This window comes from Maylandia zebra, linkage group LG12 (assembly GCF_041146795.1).
Source record: "Maylandia zebra isolate NMK-2024a linkage group LG12, Mzebra_GT3a, whole genome shotgun sequence".
NCBI lineage: Eukaryota > Metazoa > Chordata > Actinopteri > Cichliformes > Cichlidae > Maylandia > Maylandia zebra.
In genome coordinates, this window is record NC_135178.1 from 39,545,717 (window position 1) to 39,569,235 (window position 23,519).

The 23,519-nt window shown below is 43.3% G+C and overlaps 1 long non-coding RNA gene across 1 annotated transcript in view; it reads left to right on the forward strand.

Annotated features, from left to right (window-relative positions):
* The first annotated feature begins 1,493 nt into the window (after positions 1-1,493).
* The window catches only part of LOC143421551 (uncharacterized), a 41,691-nt gene continuing 19,665 nt past the window's right edge, over positions 1,494-23,519 (forward strand). The window contains exon 1 of the long non-coding RNA XR_013101231.1: positions 1,494-1,798. This is a non-coding gene — a long non-coding RNA (uncharacterized LOC143421551). The remainder of the gene's footprint in view (positions 1,799-23,519) is intronic.

Genomic DNA, 23,519 nt, shown 5'->3' on the forward strand with positions numbered 1-23,519 from the left:
CATGTGGACATACAGTTACCAACCAAGACATTTCTGGTGTCAAAATGGTGGATTGCATGTTTCGCATGCAAATACCTGTAAAACTGAAACATAAAAGTCTATGCAGTTTTTGTAATGTCAATAATAGCCAGTATTTTGAAACCTGGTGTACTTTGATTGACTGCATGTACCTTGTGAAGTGAAAACAAGTGTTATTCTTTGACAGACTAATTTCATTTTGAGTCAGATTTATAGTGTTTTTGTACAGTTAGTGTGTGCAGAGAAAGATGTGTTCTAATTTGAAATGAAGAGTTAGTATATATTTAACAAAATGTATTTTTGAGAAGGAAATTATCCATTTGGCCAATTGTGTTTTGTAGGTGTGAGTCTGTGTTAAGAGTTTAGAAAAAGTATCTGAAGTATGGGTAGGCGCTTGTTAGCGATTGAAAAAAACTGTATTGCAGCATATAATGTGTTTCCTGGATACACCGTGTCAGAGCACTGGCTATGAATTTCAGAAGGATCAGGCCTTAACTTAACAGAAAAGTTAGCAATAGTTCTTTTCCTATTACAGCTACATCCACTTCTGTCGGCCTAGGCTGCTCACTAGGGCTGCGTATCATCACTGATTTCTATAATCCATTCGATTCCGGTTTTCAAAGTCCCGATTCGATTCAACTTAGCCTCAGACAGTCAGAAATATTATAATTCTGATCATTATCAGTACTGACTTCATCAGAATTGTGAACATCACAGCAGATGCCTTTGTGTGAAAGTAACTGAGAATAAAACACAGAAAAACATGAAGGAGATTTTCCTGGTCTGGCGTTTTAGAGCAGATAACCTTAAAAATATTCTACAATGTTCTGCATATAAAGTTTAAATTTCTTCAGTATTGAACAACAGAAAAAACAGGCTTTCTTGTCCGAGGTCATTTAAGTGAAAAAGAAAAAGACAGCAGCCACAGCGCTGTAAACAGCGGTAGACTGGTGGGTAATAAGCGAATGAATAATACAGAAAACAGAGATTGGAGACGGGAAACTGTTCTTGAAGTACAGAGAGAGAGAGAGAGAGAGAGAGAGCTAGCTGTGCATCAAGTGTGATTTTAATAGTCGTGGAAGCAAAACAGCAAAATTCATGACGACATTGATCAAATGTGAAGCGCAGTTTGCTGCTTCTTTTGCTGCTGGCTCGGTGGATTTTGGCTGGAGAGACAAAACCTGCAGCTCAGAATCAGCGCAAAAAGACGTAATCACAGAGCGGACCGCACGCATCAGGATCGCTGAGCTCCGACCGTCTACGGGCCGTCGGGTGAGAAAGCCGAGAAAGACGAAGCTGATTCTGATGCATCGGTCCGTTCTGTGTTTATGTCTTTGTGTGGAATCCGTTAATGAATCGATATCGCTTTATTCAAGCTACTCACCTCCCACTTCCACCTGCACTTTCAACTGGACCACGGCCAATCAAAGAGGTCCCGCCCCTTACTATAGGGCTTTGGAGCATGATGTCACGGGGGTGGGCGTGGAAAGGATTTTGGCCCGATCCGCCATTTTGGGGGTCTAAGTAAGGAGCGAAAGCATAGCCATGGTTCGTACTTGCTGTGTGGTCGGCTGCAATGTTCGATCTTACGACTGGCACGGGAATAAGTTTGGATTGTCTTTTTATGCTTTCCCAACCTGGAAGCAACATGAAGGAGCTCATGTATCGGATATTACCAAACGAAGGCGTCTAGCCTGGATAGCAGCCGTGAGACGAGCTGATATCAAGTTCTGTTACGTCTCCAGATATCAGTTGGTGTGCTCAAGACATTTTCATTCCGGTAAGTTGTAAATATGTTCACATCACACTTTATAGCTGAATAATATCATCGTTGGTGGTCTCGGAAGTTATAGAAATTGCGATCAAACATCGAATGGAGTGACTTGGTTGATGTAAAGACAATAAATGAAATGAGACAGGAAGGACACAAATTGGCGTTAATAATTTGCCCGATTATCAATGTGTTAATTTGCATGTACTTTACAATTATGGGCATATAATATGATAACGATATTTTAGCAGTTAAATGATAAATGTGTAACATTAATTATGGTGGGGGGTGGAAAATGGCTATTTCACTCGATGCACTCCAGCTGACTTACTTTGACGACGTACTCAGAGTTTGGCGGCTTGAAAATAGCCAAATCTTGCACCCAGCCATTTATAAATTGGATGTGCGCCTCCAGTGACTTGTAATTACGAAACTGGTTCGCTGTGTAAGCACTTACTCCACAAACAAGATACGTGAAGATATCGGGGTAGGACAGTGGCGGTAAGTCGTCTGGGTCTTTACTCCACTGCCATATTTCATATGGGTCCAGATTTGCGATGCACTCTATTTTTTTCAAGTACCGCTGCTTCGCCTCTGGACGCAATCGGTCTCTATACCGTCCGTTTTCTTTTGAGCTGCTTTTAAGCATGTTTCTTGTCGTCGTCGTTCCAACACAGTGTGTTTGTTTTGATTCGTAGACCCCGAAAATGGAGCTGCGCTCCCACAATGCATTACGCCGTGACGTCAACTCCAAAGCCCTATCTCTGATTGGTTTAGTCCACGATAGGGGCATAATGTGTGTCTGTTGTTGACCACAGGGAAGGTTGCAGAGATTTTTTTTTGTTACCCGAACAGTTGGTCGCACAGGTGCAACCAAATATTTATTTTTAGTCACACCACTGAAAAATTTGGTCGCATTTGCGACCCTGTACAGTTAACAAGGTTTCTATAAAAATTACGCACGGTGTAAGAAAACATTAACATACTACTAACATACTAATAAAAGTTTTATAAAAATCATGTTCTTTGATGATCACATTACATGTGTCACATGTTAAAAGCATAATAAACTCAGAAAAGTGTTGATAACACAGTTTAAGAGAACTTACACAGCTGTACTTTTTCCACAGCACCTGTAGCCTCTTCTGAAACTTGCTTTTCACCATCAGACACAAAAACTCACGATTATCTAAGACCTGATATCAATGCAGAGTCTTCTGTACTGGGGGGTAAAAATTGCTCTTTGGTAGGTCATCAAAAAATATGCGAAAGAGTGATGTTTCAAGTGGAAAAACACCTGAATGTGGTGAGGGGCCAGAAACACTGATCACTGCTGGTACAGTGATGCCGGTCAGTAAAACAGTTGCAGGGCAGCTGGTCAGTACTCATGTATTTCTGAAGTCTGCAAAGCTGGCTTGGTTGATTTCATAAATTCGTCAGAAGGCTGGAAATTCGGCTCATTGGTCAGATCAAAACTGTCCCCTTGTCTCTCATTGGTCAAAGCAACAGCCTGCCTTTTTGACCTAGTTTCATTGATCAGAGGTTTTTCCTCATTGGTAAAAGGTAGGGCCGCCTCCATTTTAAATTGCTTTATTGGTGGATTGGGAACAGTCCCATCTCGAGGGTTGCACTGTGAGTCAGAGAGAATGTCATTTTACACACACTTGCTGCTGTGTGAAGACGCACTTGCCGCTGTCGGGGATCCTCACTCCTGTATGAGTGTCTCACGCTGAGGTGGAGCGTCTCTAAGTTTCACTTTGATTTTCTTTTTTTGGATTAAACAAACACAAATAAAATAAAGCTTTTCATCGATACATGCAGCCTCCTGTTCCCCCATCCTCACTGTTACAAAAGCACCGGTTTAACTAACAATAACCTTTTTACTATGCTTTAACACAGTAACTAACACACAACCCCCCCCCCCCCCCCCCCCCCCAGGATGAGACATTCTTTCAATCTACAAATGATTATATACTTCTAATCATAAATGATTATGTTTCTCAATAACAATAGTGAAATATAAACCCAACACCCCTTTTCCACCATTTATTCAATATAGTTTTGGTTTTTCCTGAACAAGATCTCGTCACACCATCTACGCTCTATAAAGAACTATTTCTTCTGCGCGTCAGTCAGTAAACTCACCCATTACAATAAAACTAGTCCTTAATGACGTTGCGTTACAAATAGGTTGTTTGAGATAGTTTGAGTTTGTTCTCATTTTATGCCATAAAGTTAACTTTTTAGACAAAAATGACACCTTTTCAGAGAACTTTTTGGGGACCTGGGTGCGCGAGTGTGAGTACGTTCACTAATCTTCAGAGTGTTCTGGCATAGATCACACACCTCCTAGGGAGAGAGATTGTATCTTCTCTTGCTGATATATGGTATAGCAAACACACCTATATCTGTTTGAGTGTAAGAGCCTTTTGTTTAAGTGAACTGCTGGATTCCCTGGTGCCAGTAGGTGTGGGGAGTCTTCACAGGGTCACATCTTGACCACACACACGGTACTCTTTGTTCATATGTATGCCTGTGTAAGACGTCATATGTTAATGAACTTATGCATATTCATGTAACCTCAATAAAGAGCAGTGTTATGAGGGAGCAGACTAGAGCGACTGGGGTTCAAGCGGAAGGAATGGTGCTCGTCACAGTTTTCTCCCTCGTGCACGAGTAGCACAAACAATTTTGGTGACTTGCGTCTTGCTTTTGCTGTTGTAGTAGAACTGTCTTGTTCCAGCAGTGGGTCTGTGCCAGACACACCCATCAAGGGGAAATGGAACAAAATAAGAAATACAAAACACAAATAAATTTACCACAATTAATTAATAAATTACTGTTGTGATTCTCTGTGCAAGAGTCCTTTTGGTCCTTTTTTAAAGTTTCCTTTTTAAAGTTCACTTTTAAGGATTTCCTCCTTAGGGTCCAGCATCATGTAAGGGGGGAAATATGTCATCCAAAGTGGGTGAAAAGAGGGGAAAAGAATGGTCCTACCAGCTCGCCACTTCAATATGAAGAAGATCAATTCAGTGTGAAAAAAAAAATAACCTAGAGGCCGGAAAAAGGTCCATTAGCACATCAAGTTCAATTCAGTTTAGCGGTAAACAAATACATTTTTCTGCAATTCTGTGCAACAATGTGAATCATCAATCATCTTTCACAAAGGTACAATAGTTAAATTATTAACCTTTTTGGCTACGTAGCATAAACCATACATTCCAGTAGCGTTCTCTACAAACAAATACAAAATCGACAGAACCGGAGTTCTGCTCGCGGTGGAAACACCACTGAACAAAGTCATTTTTTAAAGGCAGAAATGATCGACTCATTACTGATAACTAAAAGGTTGTTTTTGGTAGATGTTAAAAACACTTACTGCTGAGGTGGTAGGATTTTATAGACAAACTGAGGGGAGAAAACGCTTTGTTTTCCAACGCCGTTCTAAACGCCATGCAGGAGTCGAACATGGAAGTATCCCTCCACAGCCCGTTTTCATTATTGCCGCGACGTGGAAGGAGCAAATCAGGAGAGGGACCTCAAATCAGCTGACATGGGTCATGTGACAGTGTGTAGTTGAGATGGGTTACATATTCATCATCCTAGTCCATATTTTCATGATCATATTTTTTGGGGCATGTAATTATTGTTTATTACCGAGTTATGAAACATCATAATTTTATGATACTGATAAAAATTATGACATTAACTTTTTTTTGGGAACTTTTTATTTAGTAATTTTTGTGGTAAAAACAAACAAAAAAACAAACAAAAAAACAAGCAACATGTTAACATTCTCTGACATAAGACCATTTAAGACAGGAAAGAAAGAGGGAAAAAAAAAGCAGACGAAGATTAATACAATAACATGTCGTAGGGGAGATTTATATTACAATGTTCCAGAGTTCTTGTTCATTCATCCAAGTATCTGGCCACACAGTTCCATCTCCTGTAGAAGATGTCCATCTTCAGTTGCAAGCTTGCTGTCATTTTTGTGGGATCTTCTCTATTTCTTCTTTGATTCTTAACCAGAAACCTTGAATTATTGGGCAGTCGCAAAAGATATACTAATAGTCTCCTATTCCCCAGAATTTTTTGTCCAACAAAGTTCTGCATTGGCTTCCTTACAATATGAGGAGATAACAAGAGGCGTATTAAAAAAATCTAATTTTAAATTTCCAGTCAAACTCTCTCCATAATTGACTACTTATTCCCTTGTGACAAGTTTTACACAGCTCTTCCCATACATTATCAGTAATAATAATATTTAGTTCTTGCTTTACTTCCCTCTGGGATCACTTCCTCAGAGATGAAATGCCGGATTGGTAGCGAGGCTACAAATACACACAGCCGCTCTATCACGTGACGCATACTGCTGCGATGTGCTACGGTTATGAGCCGAGTTATGCCATGTCGCAAGTTTTGTGAGGTGCTTTTTTTGATATTTAATGGATCGGATTACATTTTTTTATTTTTCTCTGATATCCGATCCAGTGATTTACGTCAGTATCGGACCGGTCCATCTCTAGAAGAAATACCCCTCAAATATGACCTATGAAAGATTTCTGAACATCTGGTGTTGATTGTCAACAACTGAATTTCTATTCAGTCACCTGACCACTTTGCCATGCAGTCAAGCTCATTGTGACATCACTGGTCTAGTCCAGTCATCTTTCTGCCTGCCTCCTTCAGGCCCATCAGCCTCCACTCTGCAGACATTAAATATCACTGGTTGGAAGGAAGGAATACTTCGAGGACCTCCTTAATCCCACTGACACGTCTTCCGAGGAGGAAGCAGAGTCTGGGGATGAGGGGAATGACCCGCCAATTTCCGGGGGCGAGGTCACTGAGGCAGTTAAACATCTCCTTGGTGGCATAGCCCCTGGTGTTGATGAGGTCCGCCCCGAGTTCCTGAAGGCTCTGGACGTTGTAGGGCTGTCCTGGTTGACACGCCTCTGCAATGTTGCGTGGAGATCAGGGGCAGTACCTGTGGACTGGCAGACCGGGGTGGTGGTCCCCATCTTTAAGAAGGGGGACCGGAGGGTGTGTTCCAACTACAGGGGGATCACACTCCTCAGCCTCCCTGGGAAAGTCTATGCCAGGGTGCTGGAAAGGAGAGTTCGTCCGCTAGTCGAACCTCAGATACAGGAGGAACAATGCGGTTTTCGTCCTGGTCGCGGAACACTGGACCAGCTCTTTATCCTCTCCAGGATACTTGAGGGTGCATGGGAGTTTGCCCAACCAGTCTACATGTGTTTTGTGGACTTGGAGAAGGCATTCGACCGTGTCCCTCGGGGTGTTCTGTGGGAGGTGTTGCGGGAGTATGGGGTGTCTGGCCCATTGCTACGGGCCATTCGATCCCTATACAACCATTGCAAGAGCTTGGATCGCATTGCCGGCAATAAGTCGGACTCGTTCCCGGTGGGTGATGGGCTCTGCCAGGGCTGCCCTTTGTCTCCGGTTCTGTTCATAATTTTTATGGACAGGATTTCTAGGCGCAGCCAAGTGGCGGAGGGCTTTCGCTTTGGTGGCCTCAGAATCTCATCTCTGATTTTTGCGGATGATGTGGTTCTGTTGGCTTCATTGGGTGGGGGCCTCCAGCTCGCACTGGAACGGTTCGCAGCCGAGTGTGAAGCAGCGGGAATGAGGATCAGCACCTCCAAATCTGAGGCCATGGTTCTCAGCCGGAAAAGGGTGGAGTGCCCACTCCGGGTCGGGGATGAGTTCCTGCCCCAAGTGGAGGAGTTCAAGTATCTCGGGGTCTTGTTCGCGAGTGATGGGAGAAGGGAGCCGGAGATCGACAGACGGATTGGGGCTGCAGCTGCAGTAATGCGGACACTGCACCGGTCCGTCGTGGTGAAGAGAGAGCTGAGTGTAAAAGCGAAGCTCTCAATTTACCGGTCGATCTACGTCCCTACCCTCACCTATGGCCACGAGCTGTGGGTAGTGACCGAAAGAACGAGATCGCGGATACAAGCGGCGGAAATGAGCTTCCTCCGAAGGGTGGCTGGCCTCTCCCTTAGAGATAGGGTGAGAAGTTCGGCCATCCGGGAGGGGCTCAGAGTAGAGCAGCTGCTGCTCCACATCGAAAGGAGCCAGCTGAGGTGGTTCTGGCATCTGACAAGGATGCCCCCTGGGCGCCTCCTGGGTGAGGTGTTCCGGGCACCAGGAGGAGGCCCCGGGGCAGACCCAGGACACGCTGGAGAGATTATATCTCTCGGCTGGCCTGGGAACGCCTTGGTATTCCCCCGGATAAGCTGGAGGAGGTGGCTGGGGAGAGGGAGGTCTGGGCCTCTTTGCTTAGGCTGCTGCCCCCGCGACCCGGCCTCGGATAAAGCGGATGAAGATGGATGGATGGATGTATTTCGGCATGTCTCATTTATAAGCCTTTTGTAAATATGAGAGACACGTTTCTTAGTTGGGAGATATTTTTCTATAATGTTAATAAAGTATTCTTCTATGCTGTTAGAAAATTTATTGATCAGGTCTCTTTCTTTATGGTTTATGATATAATGTCTTATCTGAAGGTATCTATATAAATCTTTAGGAGGAAGTTGGAATTGTTCTTGGAGCTGGCTAAATGATTTGAGCTCTGTTCCATTAAATAACTGATTTATTGTGTAAAGGCCTGCATTGGTCCATCTACTAAAGCCACACGGAAGGCAAGAATTCTATATTGCCTCTCACTGGAATGGCTCTCAAGATGGACAAAGGGCCCCCCAATTTTTTCCGAATTGTTGTCCACACCTTCAGGGTATGTTTTATCCAATCATTCTCTATTTTAAGTTTTTGATTAATTTTGCATCAATGAAGGGTAATGTTAATAAGGGTACATTCTTAGCTGTGCTTTGTTCTATCTGAATCCATCCAGTTTCCTGGTCATTTTTTATCCACGCCACCTCTGCGTTTAGCTGTGCTGCCCAGGAATAGTATTTAAAATTTGGCAGTCCCAGTCCCCCCTTTTCTTTTGAGGTCAAGTCGTATTCTGGGTCTCTTTTTTGCCAAATGAACAGTGTTGGGTAAGTTACTTTAAATTAGTAACTTAGTTACATTACTAGTTATAGTTTTTAAGTATTTAATTATAGTTTTTAAGTATTTATCTTTTGTGATGTTGCACTGACCAGAGACATCTTTCAATTTCATTGTACCTGTGACAATGACAATAAAGAATATTCATTCATATTCATTCATATATTCATATTCATTCATTCATACTTCTATCAAAAGTAACTCAGTTACTTCAAGTTACTCGTTACTTTCAGAGTAACTAGTTACTAGGGAAAGTAACTTTGGTTTTACTCAGAATTCTCTTGTTAATGTGTTGCTTCCATAACTTTGCCAGTCTTCTAGCTTGCTTACTTGCCACAGTGCACTGTGCCACCTACCAATAGACAGGAAAAGATAATGTGCACATTTCCACGAGAGAAATCCCACGCCTGGACTGTCGTTGACCGCTGCATGATTCTAGCCTGCTTTTTACATCCAACACAAAAACTGCAGTCGTGGTGCTTTCGATTGTACTCAGAACTCGGAAATTCTGCCTTCCAAACAGGAAGATGTAGGTAACACCAGACTGCAGATGAGCTGCATACAGGGCTGGACTGGGACAGAAAATCGTCCCGGGCATTTTGACTAGAGACCGGCCCACCATTATAGGAAAAATCATAAAGCCTTTGAATGAAAATAAACGCTGTTGTGACAGTGATGTACACTGTTCTGATGGTATATATGCATCAATCTATCAATCGTTTGTTGTAAGATTCAGATAATTATTTTTTAAAAGCGAGACATTTTAAATGAGAATAAGAAAGAAAAGTATTTCCTTGTGCCCCCCTCTCCCTGTTAATGCCCTACATGGACCCCTGGCAACACTTTGCTAGACCCGCCCCTGCACAGTTACCAGCTGTCAGCTACCTAAAAAAGGATCCTGGTGTTATTTGTCTCTCAGAAACAGTTCATAACTTCCCTTCAACTCATTCATGTCACCTAAAAGGTAAACCTGTTTCTCCATCACAGCTCTGATGATGAATCATCACATCTCCTGGTTTCATCTTCATGTTTCCCTCTCACCAGATAACCAAACCATATCATGACCAGCAGCTTTACAGCTGTGGCTCCAGCAAACATCAGCTGATACTAGAAATTAATATTAAATAAATTCTAACAACAGCTGATCAAGCTTAAACGTGCTGCTGTTGTTTAGCACGACATCTGCTGGTTTCCTCTTTCTGGTGCAAAGTGGGCGATAAACAAACGAGAGAGAAAAGCCGATCAGCTGATCATTGATCAGTTTCATGATTGAAGTAGAAACAGGAGAGGGAGGGGGAGAATGAGAGAAGAAGAGGCAGCTGTGCAGCGTAAACACAGAATAACTCCAGCTTTGTGTCTTTTCCATTGTAGCTGAATTCCGGGACAAACTGTTCCTTTTCACCTCAAAACGAAACGCGTAATATTTTCTCTGAAAACGAGACGATTCCGTTTTTTACAGGACGGTTGGCAACTCTAATAACTAACTTATGAACAAAATAAAGTTCAACATCATTAACTTCATAGCACCACCCAGCTGTATAGAAACCCCGTCATGCTAGCTAGCACGCAGTACGAAAAAGTCAGCACAACGAAAATAAACTCCAACTAAACTTGGTTTATATCTGACCCAGATAGACTGCAGGTCATAACTTCTTACCTGAAGTTCAGTTCACCTGACACTCTCGGACCAGCAGCTGCTTCGGGTCTCTTCTCCTGCCTCCCTTTTCCTTCATCCACCTGCTGGTTTCCACCACTTGCTAATGTTACTGAATCTGTGGAAGCTCCGCGATAGCCACCACACGAAGTAACGAATAACGAGTCTATCTAAATCCCAGTAACGACTAACGCGTTCCTGGTTTTGGCATAATAACTAGTTACCGTGGTCGTTACCACAATAATAACGTAGTTACTGTAACGCGTTACTTAATAACGCGTTAGTCCCAACAATGCAAATGAATGTGGAAATTTGTTTATTTAACATACTGAAAGTAGACGCCGGAAGTCTTACCAGCAATGATTGAAATAAAAACAAAAGTCAGGGTAAGAGATTCATCTTCACCACTTTGACCTGTCCTAATAAAGACAGGGGTAGAATATCGTGATATATCTTTCTTTATTTGTCCAAGGAGTTTGTTATAATTAGTTTCATATAGTTGCTTAGGTTTTCCTGTAAGTGTAATTCTCAGGTATCTGAATCCCTGTCTAGGCCAGCAAAAGGAAACCCTTTCATTTAATTGCATAGGCCATTCTCCAGATATCATCATTGCCTCTGATTTATTTTCATTAATCTTATATCCTGAGATTGACCCATACCTGTGTAGGCACTCCATAAGTGCTGGGATGGAAAGAAGTGGGTTTTTAATAAAAAGTAAAGTATCATCAGCAAAAAGAGCTATCCTATTCCTCCTTCATCCTCCGTTCCTTGGATTTGCGCACTGCAACGTATGGCTTCAGCCAAGGGTTCTATACTAATCGCAAAGAGGATGGGTGACAGTGAGTCCCCCTGTATCACACCCCTTTCTATCTTGAATAGATCAGAACAGCATCCGTTAACCCTGACCTTTGACCTAGGCTCTTTATATGGTGAGTTGATCCATGTAACAAATGTTTCTCCAAATCCCATCGTTATCAATGTTTGTTGAAGGAATATCCAGTCCACTTGATCGAACGCCTTTTCTGCATCCAGACTAAAGAACATTGATGGCATTTCATCTCTTTCTGCTATTGACTGTAGATTTAGGGCCTTCCTTATGTTATTAGTCCCCTTGGCGGCCGCTGATGAATCCAGTCTGATCACTTTTCACTAATTTCTTTATATAGTTTTAGATTCTAGTGGCTAGTATGGATGTTAAAATTTTGTAGTCCACACACAGGAGACTTATTGGTTGATAATTTGTACAATTTATGGGGTCTTTTCCTTCTTTATGTAGAACTGTAATAATTGCTTCTGACCATGACTTTGGGATATCTCCTGAAGTTAGAGCATAGTTATATACTTTGCATAATATGGGAGTAAGTTCGTTCACGAATATATTACAATACTCTCCAGCATATCCATCTGCTCCTGGTGATTTATTGTTTCCTAATTTGGCTATAGCTTCTTTTATTTCACTAATGGGGTGCTCTAGTTTTATTGCTTCAGCGTTTGACAATTTAGTTAATTTGAGAGCGCTCAGAAATTTTGTACTTTTTTCCTTCTGTTGTTCTTGAGCTTCTCCCTTGTATAACCCTTTATAGTATTTTGCGAAAGCATTTGATATTTCCTCAGGTTGTGTTTCAATACAATTGGTGTCTGGGTTTCTAACTTTAGGGACTATACGAGTGGATTGAGTCTTTCGGAGTTGGAATGCAAGTAGCCTGCTAGCTTTATTTCCCATTTCATAATATTTCCTATCTTCGTATCTAAGATTCCCTTCTGCTTTGTTTGTTAATATCTCATCTAATTGTTGTTTGGCATCTTTTAGCTTTTTAAAAATGTCATCTTTAACTTGTTGTTTATGTTCCTTCTCCAATCTTCTTTTTCATTTTCTAGTTCTACCTGTTTTGCTAGCCTTTGTTTCTTCATTCTGGCTCCAATAGAGATAAGTTTTGCCCTTATTGTGGCTTTACTGGCATCCCATACTATTGAAGGAGAGATACTACTATCATCATTTATAGCAAAGTATTCAGATAGAGCAGACTGTACTTCCTGTTTGACCTGTGGGTTTGTTAACAATGAGACGTTCAGTCTCCAGTGTTTAAAATAATCAAACATTCCAAGTTCAAGTTCAACTTTATTGTCACTTCAACCATATACAGTTTAAAAATACACAGTGAGGCGAAACAACGTTCCTCCAGGAACCAAGGTGCTACAAGACAAGTTAGTGCAAAAAAAAAAAAATATATATAATATATCTAGTAATAATATTGTGCAAAAGAGCATTTACAGGTTGGTGTGTGCGATGGTTTGGTGGTGTAGGTCAGTGTGTTTGCGCTTTGTGTTGGTTAGTCAGTCCAGTCTCAATGTTTTGAGGTATTTGAGTTAAGCTGAGTGATAATGTTAGTGTATGTGTGTGTGTGCGTGTTTATCAGTCAGTCCCTTTTTGCTGAGGAGACGGATGGCTTGTGGAAAAAAGCTGTTGCACAGTCTGGATGTGCGTGCCCGAATGCTTCGGTACCTTTTTCCAGATGGCAGGAGTGTAAAGAGTGTGTGAGAGGGGTGTGTCCGATCAGCCACAATGCTGGTGGCTTTGCGAATGCAGCGTGTGGTGTAGATGTCCTCAATAGAGGGTAGAGAGACCCCGATGATCTTCTCTGCTGTTCCCACTATCCGCTGTAGGGTCTTGCGGTCTGATATGGCACAGTTCCCAAACCAGACAGTGATGCAGCCGCTCAGGATGCTCTCAATAGTTCCTCTATAGAAGGTGGTCAGGATCGGTGGTGGAAGCCGGGCCTTTCTCAGTCTTCTCAGAAAGAAGAGACGCTGTTGGGCTTTCTTGTGCAGGGAGCTGGTGTTGAGGGACCAGCCGAGGTCCTTCTCCAGGTGTACGCCCAGGAATTTGGTGCTGTCAACGATCTCCACAGAGGAGCCGTTGATGCTCAGCGGTGAGTGGTCGCCTCGTGTCCTCCTAAAGTCAACAACCATCTCTTTTGTCTTGTCAACATTCAGAGACAGGTTGTTGTCTTTACACCAGTCCGTTAGCCTCTGCACTTCCTCTCTGTACGCTGACTCGTCGTTCTTGCTAATGAGACCCACCACGGTCGTGTCATCAGCGAACTTAATGATGTGATTTGAACTGTGTGTTGCTACACAGTCATGAGTCAGCAGTGTGAACAGCAGAGGACTGAGCACACAGCCTTGTGGGGCCCCAGTGCTCAGTGTGGTGGTGCTGGAGGTGCAGTTCCCGATCCGTACTGACTGAGGCCTTCCGGTCAGAAAGTCCAGGATCCAGTTGCAGAGGGAGGTGTTCAGGCCTAACAGGCTCAGCTTTCCGATCAGTTGTTGGGGGATGATCGTGTTGAATGCTGAGCTGAAATCTATGTACAGCATTCGGACGTGTGAGTCCTTCTTGTCCAAGTGTGTCAGGGCAAGATGGAGTGCAGTGGAGATGGCGTCGTCCGTTGAGCGGTTATGGCGGTATGCAAATTGCATTGGGTCCAGTGAGGGGGGCAGCAGGGTCTTGATGTGTCTCATGGCGAGCCGTTCGAAGCACTTCATGATGGTGGGTGTAAGTGCGATAGGGCGGTAGTCATTGAGACAGGACACAGAAGACTTCTTGGGCACGGGGACGATGGTGGTGGCCTTGAAGCACGTGGGGACAACGGCACTGCTCAGAGAGATGTTGAAGATGTCGGTGAGAACATTTGCCAGCTGATCAGCACATTCTCTGAGCACTCTGCCTGGGATGTTGTCTGGTCCAGCAGCTTTACGTGGATTGACTCTGCGTAGAGTTTTCCTCACCTCAGCTGTAGTGAGACACAGGACCTGGTCGTTCGGAGGAGGGGTGGTCTTCCTCGCCGCCACGTCGTTCTGCCTGTCGAACCGAGCATAGAAGTTGTTAAGCACATCTGGGAGGGAGCCGTCACTGTCACAGGCAGGTGGTGTCGTCCTGTAGTTAGCGATGGCTTGTAAGCCCTGCCACATGCGTCGTGTGTCGCCGCTGTCCTTAAAGTGGTTGTGGATTCTCTGGGCGTGTGCGCGCTTCGCCTCTCTGATGGCCCGAGAAAGTTCAGCCCTCGCTCTTCTAAGCGCCACCTTATCTCCCTCTTTGAAGGCAGAGTCTCGGGTCCTTAGAAGTGCACGCACTTCCGCAGTAATCCACGGTTTCTGGTTGGGTCCCATATCAATGTTCACAGTAACTGGGCTATGATCAGATATAGTAATTGATTGAATTGTTGTCTCTTTTGCCCTGAATAGCTCTTTTTTTGACATACAGAAAAAATCTATTCTTGTGTAGCTTCCATGCACATGAGACATGAATGTGAAATCTTTATCCGTAGGATGCTGATGTCTCCACACATCTACGAGTCCCAGTTCTGCCATCATGCTTGAGAGACCTCTAGACATTTTGGACTGGGGTCTTGTTATTGCTGGTAATCTATCTAACTTATTGCTTATAACACAGTTGAAATCCCCCCCCCCCCCTATAAGTAAGAGTCCTTTGCCTTTATCTGCCATAAGAGATGCAACCTTTCTAAAGAAATTCGGGCAATCTTCATTTGGAGCCTATACATTTAAAATTGTAATTTTTAAGCCTCTGATTTTTCCAATTACCATAACATAGCGGCCTTCATCGTCCCGAAAGACCTTTGTGGGAGCCAAGTTAAGATAGTTCATATGTTTTAGTATTTATATTTTGCTGTTGTTAAGCTTGTTTGTGTAATTAATAATTTAGGAAGTAAATGCATGTTTATGGTGGAACTAAAATTATTTTATTGCTGTGTTGGTTTGGTTACGTAGTACCATCAATACATGTGCCTTAAGGCCTCGTGTTTATAGTAAAATCCGGGCAACACGGATATATGCAAATTAGCGCATGCGGTGCGGGAGGGGGGAGAGAGAGAAAAAGAGGCATAAGCTATACGCGGCAGCAGGGTAGAACAGAGCCACACGGTAGTAGGTTATTTTGTTGAGGATAAGTTAAACCTGACCACACCTGTAAGATGCAAAAACTGTGGAATAAATTTTTTGTTACATCTTTCCACATCGGAGTCCCGTGGAGTTCTTTTTCCTCTTCAAACTGACGTACGCGAGTGAAGCACGGGAAAACTGGTCTCACGGCTTATACAACCTTTTCATTATTGTAGTATGCACATTTGTTAAAAAGGATAGCAACCCCTCTCTTTTTCCCACTCTTGCAGGATGCACTATATAGTTGCTCAACACATTCTCTTTTTAATTTAACATGTTCTATTTCAGAGAGGTGAGTTTCTTGAATCAGGGCTACAGAGCACTGCAATCTCTTTAGTTGACCTAAGATTTTTTTTCTCTTAATTGGGTTATTGATTCCTTTTACATTATAGCTAACAAAGTTCATATATCGCGTTCTCTATATAATTGGATATTCCCCTTTGTATTCCAGTATGTACTGAGCATATATATACATAGTCTGTAAAAGAAAATGTGAACTCAGGTTTATATGTCAGAGAGAAAGAAAACTTATCACTAAAAAAGAACAAGACTGTTGGCAGAGGTATGAAAATGCGCAGGAAAATCTGACGTGCATGGCAAACTTCACCGACGATATTTAGGGAGGAATAAACACACATTAGCCTTCGGCCATTTTGATGAACGCATACGCCCCCTAGAACGCACTGACTTTATTAACAGCCACACAAATGTAAACCACACATCAAACATAAATGAACCATTTGACTGTCTCCATAATTGAGAGTATTTTCTCTTCTTATGTCAACACCCCCACCCCCAAACAAACAAACAAACAAACAACAAACAAAAGGTTTCTTCCTCAGTACTGTATACATGTTCGTATACCATGTTAATGTCCAAACATAAACTTCTCAAACTTGAACAACTTAACTTTTGTTGCAGGTTTTGTCATTACATCTGCAACCATCTCTTCTGTTGAACAATAATCCAGAGTTATTTTTCCTGCACTCACAGTTGACCTCACAAAGTGGTACTTTATGTCAACATGTTTACATCTCTGTCTCATCACAGGATTCTTCGCCAACGCAATTGCACCCTGATTATCTTCATGAACTTTTGGCGGTGCATATTTTTGTTCATCGATACCTTGTAACAGTTGCATTAGGTACAAAACTTCTTGTAGGGTTGCAGCTAAAGCCATGTACTCCGCTTCACAGTAGATAATGCAACAGTAGGTTGTCTTTTAGTTTTCCATGAGATTAAAGGACCATCTACAGACAAGCTTATGCAATAACCAGTTGTACTCCGTCTGTCTGTCACATCAGCTGCCCAATCAGCATCGCTGTATGCCCACAACCTCAGTTCTTTGTTGTCACATTTCCTGTAACACAGTTACTTTCTCGGTTGTCCCTTTCAGATACCTCAGTACATGTTTTACTGTAGTCCATTGGTCTTCAGTTGGCTCAGTAAAGTACTGTGAAAGTTTACTGACTATAAAACTCAAGTCTGGTCTTGTGCATGTAGCCAAATAGATCAGACTACCAACTGCCTCTCTGTACCTTTTGACATCACTCATCTTTTCTGCATCATCAGCATAGTTCAGTTTTTGCTCACAAGGTGTCTGTCTTTCTTTACAATCCTGCATGTTGAATCTTTCAAGTATTTTTTCCACATATTGTTTTTGTGACATTTTTACACAGTTATCACTCTGGTCAACATCTATACCAATGAAATGTCTGTTTACCCAAATCCTTCATTTTGAATTTTGCTGCAAGCATTTTCTTCACAACAGTCAGTTCACTTTCATCACTAGCAGCAATGATCAGGTCATCCACCCATACTATCAGAATCACCTTCTTGTTTTCTGTCATTTTTGTGTAAACACAATGGTCAGTGGGGTTCTGCACAAAGTTGTTCTCACTCAGATATTCATGCAACAACTTGTTCCAATTTCGGCCTGATTGTTTTAGCCCATATAGCGACTTTTTCAACTTGCACACCAGTTTTTCATTTGTGTCGGACTTTACCTCATAGCCCTCAGGTTGTTCCATGAATACCTCACAATCTATTGGTGCATGAAGATAGGCAGCTTTAACATCCATCTGATGTAAAAGCATGTTTTCTTGTGCTGCCTTTTGCATCAACACTCTGATACTAGTCAGGTTAGCAGTAGGGGAAAATGTTTCTTCATAATCCACACCTATCCTCTGACTATATCCTTTAGCAACATAACGTGCCTTGTACTTCTCAGATCCATCAACATTGTTTTTGACTGCGTACACCCATCTACCCCCCACTGTCTTCTTACCCTCAGGCAAAGTGGTTAAGGTAAATGTGTCATTTTCACTTAGTGATTGCATCTCTTCATCCATTGCACTGACCCATTTCTCTGAGTTAGATGAAGTTATTGCTTCCTTGAATGTTTGGGGAATGTTACACATTGCTCTGTAACAATAATCCATGTTTGTGAGTACTTGATCACAATCCTCCTTATCAGTAACATATTCACTTAAATACCCAGGCCTCTTTCTCACTCTGGAAGGATACCTTGCAGCCTCGCAGTCGAGTTCATTCTCCTGTGACTGGCTGCTCATCTCAGACATGCTTACTGGGATCTGTTCCTGAGTATCTGTGTGTTCTGTACTCACATCAGTCTGTTCTCTGGTCTTGGTAAACCTGTTTGGTGTCTCAAAGTCACCCTCATCATCTGGCACCTTGTCAGTCTGTGTTTGTCTCTCTACTCTTGTTTTAGTCTCAAACTTCACCAGTCTATGCTTCTGTACTTTCCCACTGTCTGGGTAGTAGACCATATAAGCTGGACTGTTCTTGTCATAGCCAACAAAAATTCCTTTCTCACACCTTGAGTCTAGTTTTCTCTTGTTCTGCCTGTAGGCATAACACACTGACCCAATTGTCTGCATCCTGGAAAGGTTTGGCCTTCTTCCTGTCAGCATTAAATATGGTGTCTGTTCTGTGCGTCTGTTAAAACATCTATTCCTCACTACAGCTGCTGTTTGCACTGCGTACGTCCACAACTCTTTAGGTAACTGTTTCTCTATTAACATACACCTGGCCATATCAAAAAGAGTGCGCCAATTGCGTTCTGCAGTACCATTTTGGTGTGGTGAGTATGGTGCTGAGGTCTCATGCCTGATTCCATTTTCGCTAAGGAGTGCCTGATACTCATTTCCCATAAACTCTGTTCCATTGTCAGACCTGATACATTTAACTTGCCCATACGGGGCTGTATCAGCCAGAAACTTCTGTGTTGCTTTTGCTGTGTCACTCTTATTTTTCAGAAAATACACAAACAGTGCACTGGAATAGTCATCAGTGAATGATAGTGCAAATCTACATCCATCTCTGGACTCTGGGTCTACTGGACCAGCTAGGTCTGTGTGTACCAGCTCTAAGGCGGTTTTGGCTCGTGCATCAGGGTCCCTGTTTCTAGTTTGAACAAACTTTCCCTGTGTGCACACTTCACAATGTACGACAGATTTGTCTGTTTTCCCTTTGATTTCCATACCATCAACAACACCCTGTAATCTCTGAATGTCATCATAATTACAGTGACCAAGAATTTCATGCCATGTTTGCATGTCATAGCAACCCTTACACTGGTCTTTACCTTCAGTGTTTACTGTTTGCAGGTAGTACAGTCTGTTGTACTCATATATTGGGAACCTTGTACCGTCTTTGTGTCGCAGGGTGTCTTTTCCTCGCTTGAAGATCATAGTTGCCCCATTTGAGGTAGCTGCTTTCACAGAGAAGATGTCTTGTGGATACGATGGGATGTACAGTGCCTGTCTCAAGGTTGTTTTGTGGCACTTAGTGCCGTCAGCCAACTCTACGTAGTGTGACTTGGGCTGGAAACTGTCGTCGAATCTCCTGAACTTCGTTATATCTGTAACAATATGCGAAGTTGCCCCTGTGTCCACCATCAGACCCTTTTTGTTGATGCCATGCTCTGACTGGAACGCTGCATCCTCGCTGCTTACCCGGAATGCGTAGTCTTTGCTACCCGACTCCTCGGAAACTTTCCGTGCGTTGTCTTGCCGCCGTTTCTGTCTGCATGTTGAGTCCCGATGGGTGGTGCTTTTAAACTCGCTACACCACTGCTTGCGCTGACACGTCCTGGCTTTGTGTCCCTTTAGTCCGCATCTGAAACACACTATGTCTGCGTTGCCGGCCCCACGGTCATTCGATTTTTCAAACGTGGAATTGTCGCTCGGTCGTGCACGTGCTTTCATGATGTTGTCATCTGACGCTTGCTCCAGTCTTTCGAGCGTCACCTTTGTGTGATTGTGTCCCTCTTGATTCTCTTTACGTAGCTTTTTCAGTTCTTCTAGTAGCATTAGGTCTGGTTGTTCTTGGCTATTGTTAGCGGTGTTTAAGCTAGCTGGGCTGGGAGGCCTCTGCTTATCTTCTTTTTCCTTCCAGCTATCATTGTTCAGCGTTCTTTGTTTTTTGTTTGTAGTCATCTTGTATAGGTTTTCTATTTAGCTGGTTATTTGGTTGCCTGCTAACTTTGATTGTCACTTATTTCTTGCCTTGTGTGGCTGGGCTTCGTCGTTTTGCTGCTTAGTCCAACATGGCGTCACCAGAAGTCCTCAGCCAATAACTTTTATTACTTATTTTATTACTTCCTAAGTCATAAATCATTTGACAAGGGAGCCATACATAATTGATTTGACATAACGTGGGTATTCTCCCTCCTCAGGATCTAAATGAAGGAACCAGGCTGTTGTTGCTTGCATGGCCTGCTGCACCTCACCAACAAAGAATTTTTGTTTCATTATTGTTTCAACACCTGTCGGTTAGTGTAACCGTAGTACTGTCGAGAGCTGTTGATAGCTTGGGTGTCATTCTTGATAGCACATTATCCTTTAATTCACATATCAATAATGTCACACGTGCAGCATATTTCCAACTCCGTAACATCAATCGCCTCCACCCCTTCCTCACTCCTCATGCCACTGCCGTTCTCGTCCATAATCTTGTTATCTCTCGAATTGATTACTGTAATTCACTATTATTTGGCCTTACACAAAAATCCATTAACAAGCTCCAACGTGTCCAGAACTCTGCTGCCTGTATTATTACTAGGACTTCCTCTACCCACCACATCTCCCCAATCCTGAAGCAGCTACACTGGCTCCCGGTTAGAATTCGCATCCATTTTAAAATAATCCTCTATACATTTAAGGCTATTCATTCTCTCACTCCACCATACCTCTCTGATTTAGTACAGATGAACTTCCCATCCCAGTGCCTCAGATCTTCATCTTCTCTTTCTCTCTCTGTTCCTTCCTGTCTGATTACACCAGGGGGCGGGGCTTTAGTTGCTCTGCCCCTCAACTTTGGTATTCCCTACCCCCGGACCTCAGAAATATTAGTTCATTCCCTCTTTTTAAGTCCACCCTCAAAACTCATCTGTTTAAAATTGCTTATGTTTAAACCTCTGTATGCTCTTAACTTTTATATGTTATTCTTATTAATGTGTATATTTCCAGTTTTTGTGTTTTTATTTGTTGTACAGTGTCCTTGGGTGCTTTGAAAGGCGCTATTTTTAAATAAAATGTATTATTATTATTATTATTATTATAGGAAGGAAAACAGACAGAGAGAGAAAATGAGAAAGGAAGAAAACTGTGTGTGTGTGTGTGTGTGTGTGTGTGTGTGTGTGTGTGTGTGTGTGTGTGTGTGTGTATAAACATTTAGACAGTATTTCTAATGTAAGAAATTTGAAAAAGCTATAAAAGTTTCATTTTTCCATTTAATATGATTTACTTTAGAGGTTTTAGTGAAGTTCTAGTGTGATGGTTACTTTTCTTTTTGTTTTTAGTAAGCTCTCCTTCTTTGACTATTCTGTGTAAATGAATGCATACATTCCTGTATGATATGTCTAATTAACAAAATAATAATAATAATAATAATAATAATAATAATAATAATAATAATACATGGATAAAAGTCACACCCACAAAACAAGTTGGCCAGGACCCAGCATTTTTTTTAAATGCAAAAGCATAGCTGTAGACAAGTGATAATGGTGAGATAGAAATAAGACAAATGCAATTCAATGTTATTTATATTCAATACAATTATATTTATTTAGAGCCAAATCACAACAATCATCTCAAGGTGCTCTGTATTATTGCAAGGTAAAGACCCTGCAATACTACAGAGAAAAACCCAACAATCATATGACCCCCTATGAGCAGCACTTTGGCGACAGTGGGAAGGAAAAACTCCCTTTTAACAGGAAGAAACCTCCAGCAGAACCAGGCTCAGGGAGGGGCGGCCATCTGCTGCGACCGGTTGGGGTGAGAGAAGGAAGACAGCTCAAATAGTTGCGTGCATGTCTGTCAGGGGTTGCTGTGCAAATGAAGAGGGGAAGAGAAGAGGGGACCCAAAAGCAGGACTTGTGCTTTTCTGCAGCATTGAAGGTCCCAAAGAGCACAGTGGCCGCCATCATCTGCTATGGAAAAAGTTTAGGACCATCAGGATCTTTCCTAGAGCTGGCTGCTCACGCAATCTAAGTGATTAGTTAGAAGAGCCTTTGTCAGGGAGGTGGCTCAGCCTTTAGCCTCACCAGCCCAGTCAATTCAGTCACCTGCTGCTCAGTCTCCTGTTCTCCAGTCGCCTGTAGCACAGTCATCCGTCCTCCCGCCGCCTGTGGTCCAGTCTCCTCCTGTCCAGTCTCCTCTATTCCAGTCAGTCCAGTCTTTAGTCCAGTCTGTCGCCCAGTCTCCTGTGCTCCATTCAGTCCAGTCTGTAGTCAAGTCTTCTCCTCTCCAGTCTCCTGTAGTCCAGTTTCTCCCCCAGTCACTCATTCATCCTCCTGTTCAGTTCCCTGACCTGCAGCCACAGCACCCAGAGCTGGCTGTGAGCTCTTCCGCTCCTCATCCAAGGGTGGGGAGGCCCCTGGCTGAGGAGCGGCCGGGCCAGCGGGTGCAGAGACCCCTGGCTGGGGCCAGCGGGCCGGGCCAGCGGGTGGGGAGGCCCCTGGCTGAGGAGCGGCCAGGCCAGCGGGTGCAGAGACCCCTGGCTGGGGCCAGCGGGCCAGGCCAGCGGGTGGGGAGGCCCCTGGCTGAGGAGCGGCCAGGCCAGCGGGTGCAGAGACCCCTGGCTGGGGCCAGCGGGCCAGGCCAGCGGGTGGGGAGGCCCCTGGCTGAGGAGCGGCCAGGCCAGCGGGTGCAGAGACCCCTGGCTGGGGCCAGCGGGCCAGGCCAGCGGGTGTGGAGACCCCTGGCTGAGGAGCGGCCGGGCCAGCTCACAGCCAGCTCTGGGTGCTGTGGCTGCAGGTCAGGGAACTGAACAGGAGGATGAATGAGTGACTGGGGGAGAAACTGGACTACAGGAGACTGGAGAGGAGAAGACTTGACTACAGACTGGACTGAATGGAGCACAGGAGACTGGGCGACAGACTGGACTAAAGACTGGACTGACTGGACTAGAGGAGACTGGACAGGAGGAGACTGGACCACAGGCGGCGGGAGGACGGATGACTGTGCTACAGGCGACTGGAGAACAGGAGACTGAGCAGCAGGTGACTGAATTGACTGGGCTGGTGAGGCTAAAGGCTGAGCCACCTCCCTGACAAAGGCTCTTCTAACTAATCACTTAGATTGCGTGAGCAGCCAGCTCTAGGAAAGATCCTGATGGTCCTAAACTTTTTCCATAGCAGATGATGGCGGCCACTGTGCTCTTTGGGACCTTCAATGCTGCAGAAATCTTTCTGTACCCTTCTCCAGATTTGTGCCTCAATATAATCCTGTCTTTAAGTCCAAGACAATTACTTGGACTTCAGTCCTGTGACATAGCCCTGGATAAGGAGAAGAAGATGGATGGATGAATGGATGTAATTATCTTAAAAAGATGATTTAGAATCATCTTAAAATATTTATTTAAATTGTTTTCTTGCTATTTCTTCCATTCTTTTTATAACTTCCTCATCCCCCCTGTTATTTCTCCAAATACTAATTATTTCATCCTCTCGTTCTTCAAATGTATCTGTCAATGTAACAAATCCTCGTTCCTGTGTATTATTCCAGCTTCCTCCATGTGCCATTGGATGTTTTTCAAATAAAAAAAATAGGCCTTCCTGAG